The sequence below is a fragment of the Petromyzon marinus genome, chromosome 68, assembly GCF_048934315.1.
Source record: "Petromyzon marinus isolate PM22_M1 ecotype Great Lakes invasive population chromosome 68, UKy_Petmar_22M1.pri1.0, whole genome shotgun sequence".
Lineage (NCBI taxonomy): Eukaryota > Metazoa > Chordata > Hyperoartia > Petromyzontiformes > Petromyzontidae > Petromyzon > Petromyzon marinus.
The window spans coordinates 8679328-8682550 of NC_133734.1; the positions used below are offsets into that span (position 1 = coordinate 8679328).

A 3223-nucleotide genomic window follows, 5' to 3' on the forward strand; every position below is an offset into this window, starting at 1 on the left:
TTATCCATAAAACGTGTTTTTGGGTTAATCGCGTAAATATAAAAGTGTCGCTAAACCCGCCACCACCAATGAGTAAAGTTTGTCACGTAAACAAAACATTCCGGCTAGGGGGAGGCTGTGCGTTTTGTCCTGCAAACCACACCACTGTAAGTTCCTATTCAAGGTTAACAAAAAAAGATTCCCCTCGACCAGGGGGGTCGCCAACCAAAACAACAAGGAGAGACATTTTTACTTATTTGTTTTACAAACCCGTAAGTAAAATAAAAACCAACCAACTCATTATTTCAAGAGCCGCAATGCAACGTGGTGTGAGTACTAGAGATGGTGCTGGGCCTTGATAAATAATAACGTGGCGTGAGTATGAGAGACGGTGGTGGTGATAAATAATAACGTGGCGTGAGTACGAGAGACGGTGCTGGTGATAAATAATAACGTGGCGTGAGCACGAGAGACGGTGGTGGTGGTGATAAATAAAAACGTGGTGTGAGTATGAGAGACGGTGCTGGTGGTGGTGGTGATAAATAAAAACGTGGTGTGAGTATGAGAGACGGTGCTGGTGGTGGTGGTGATAAATAAAAACGTGGTGTGAGTATGAGAGACGGTGGTGGTGGTGATAAATAATAACGTGGTGTGAGTATGAGAGACGGTGGTGGTGGTGATAAATAAAAACGTGGTGTGAGTACGAGAGACGGTGCTGGTGGTGGTGGTGATAAATAAAAACGTCTCACGAATCAGCCGCACGCCGCTCCGGAGCCGCAGGTCGCCGACCCCGTGACCTGCACCAACTGGCGTGACCGTCAAGTAATAATAATTTAATTAGTATTATTTTATTAGAATGGTATTAACACGTAGGCTTTCGCGACCAATATTATTCATAATAAAGGTTTTTGGGTTAGATCGCGTTTATTTATAAATGTGTCGTAACCCTCCACCACCCGACACGGCCAATCAGCAAAAAAAGTGTCACGTTGACAAAAGACAAATAATTCACTACTTTAGCCCACCGGTGTGTTGAAGAATGAATCCACATTTACAGTTTGAGTACGACGTTTCGCTGGTAAATACATCCAGCATCATCGGGCAATTCGCCAGAATGGTGAATTCGCCAGAATGGTGAATTGCCCGATGATGCTGGATGTATTTACCAGCGAAACGTCGTACTCAAACTGTAAATGTGGATTCACTCTTCAACACACCGGTGGGCTAAAGTAGTGAATTATTTGTCTTTTGTCAACGTGACACTTTTTTTTGCTGATTGGCCGTGTTGGGTGGTGGAGGGTTACGACACATTTATAAATAAACGCGATCTAACCCAAAAACCTTTATTATGAAGAATGGTATTATATGAATTTAATTATTATGTAATTGGAAATGTATAATTTTACGAATACAACTTTCCAGTATTCCGTCGATTAAAATTGTAATTTGTTAATGGCTGTACAATAACAGTCGCAGTGATTTTATAATTCTGTGTCTTGCTTTGTGTTGTTATGTTTTAAAGTAAAAGTTATTGCGAAACTGTTCATACCCCCCCCCCCCCCCCGCTGAGTGAGTGGTACATTCCGAACAGTCCAACAGCTACGGTGAGCAATGTGGATCAAAGCAAATACCGTAAACGCGATTTGTTATTATCACCACATGATAATTTGACATCTGTGGACTGACGCACATCAGAATCGAAATATTTATACTGCAGCAGGAATCCGATGACCTGTAAAGCTCTTTTGTAACAGATGTCCAGTAGGAGCACGGGGTAAGAACGTTACAACAGCAAACAGTACACAAACATGATAGTAGCGCAAGTACAAGGAAAGTTAACACATCACCATACACACATCTACAGTATTGTGGGGGCGAACGTCCCCCGCCATCACCGAATTGTCGGGGCTGTTGCCTCCCGACTCCCCCGCTACATTCGTCCCACTACCCCCCGGCTGTTCTGTGGGGTCCGGGCTACCGGCCTCCACTGCCTCGCCCTCCTGTGCTGCTAACCGCGTCAGCATGTTTCAAGCGATGGGTGATGGCGCGGCGCTTTACGCTTGCGTGCCACGGTGAGCGCGGTCGCAAAGTAGAACCCCGTCCTGCACGCCAATAAACAAGTGCGGCGTGCTGAAGCGCGATTTTCTCCCGCCCACGCTCCGTGCGCTCCGGTAATGACAAACACGCCGCTACTGCTTCGCTCCGATTTAAAGGGCCGTGTAAACAGCGACCTCGCAATAGACAATCGCGTAGGCGCGCGATCGCAACGCAGTCACACAGGTACGCGAGCGCTACGCGCTATTGTAAACAATCGTGCGGGTACATAAACACCAAACACTTCGTCTTGTGGTGTACAACCGCGCATACATATAGACACCCAGCACACTCTACCCTCCGCTTCACGCTCCCAAAAGACCACACAACACAGTTTTATCCCCCCACTAGCGATTTTATTTACTGTGAGCAAGCCGTTGAAACTACGCATAAGTGTGTGCGTCAGAGGCTGCCAGCCTACTCTCCCGGGGATTCTAGGTTGAACCTACTCTACCTATCGCCCCGCTCTCTACTCTCGATTAACTCACTCCGGACTCACTTCTCTCACACACGCTTACTTCCCCTCTGCTGCGCTGAACGCTGTAGAAGGAGGAGATTGTAGGTCGGCTCCGTCGAGAGTGGAACCTGGCTGCGTTGGAGTTCGTCACATGGACGTCCCGAACGGCTGACCCTGCTGCTCCGTGGACCGCGAAGATTTTGAAGAAGACTCTCTTGCTACCCCCAACCTCTGCGTTTTTATCCACCCTAGCGGCATTCCGTTGTTCAGGAGCGTGCTCACCCGTGCTCTTTCGTATGCAGATCTGTGACCTTTCCTGGAACAATAGGTATTCAGATGCTTCCGCCCCCGTGCCTGCCCTGTCCATTCAGGTGTCGGAATGTTCATGCCTCATTGTTCGTTGGAGTCCCTAATTGCATCTATAATAAAGGCGTGCCGCGGTTCACACACCCCAGGCGGCTCTGTCCATTCAGATGTCGGAATGTCCCTGTCGCATTGTTATTGGGGGGCCCGAATGCTACCTATGACAAAGGCGTACCGCTGTTCTCACGCTCCGTGCTATGTGTGCGTAATTGCATCCGTGGCGGCCATACGGCCTCCGCCGTGACCATGTAACTTTAATATCTGGTCATGGCGCTGCGGTTCGCATCAGCTGCGGGGGGAGATCGCCCAATTTCCCGGCCGCAGGAAACC

At 48.4% G+C, this 3223-nt stretch overlaps 1 long non-coding RNA gene across 1 annotated transcript; it reads left to right on the top strand.

The window, feature by feature from the left end:
* Positions 1-1573: 1573 nt before the first annotated feature.
* LOC142906656 (uncharacterized) lies at positions 1574-3008 on the top strand. The gene is made up of 2 exons (XR_012930434.1): positions 1574-1753; positions 2620-3008. It is a non-coding gene; the product is annotated as an uncharacterized LOC142906656 (long non-coding RNA).
* The last annotated feature ends 215 nt before the right edge of the window (positions 3009-3223 follow it).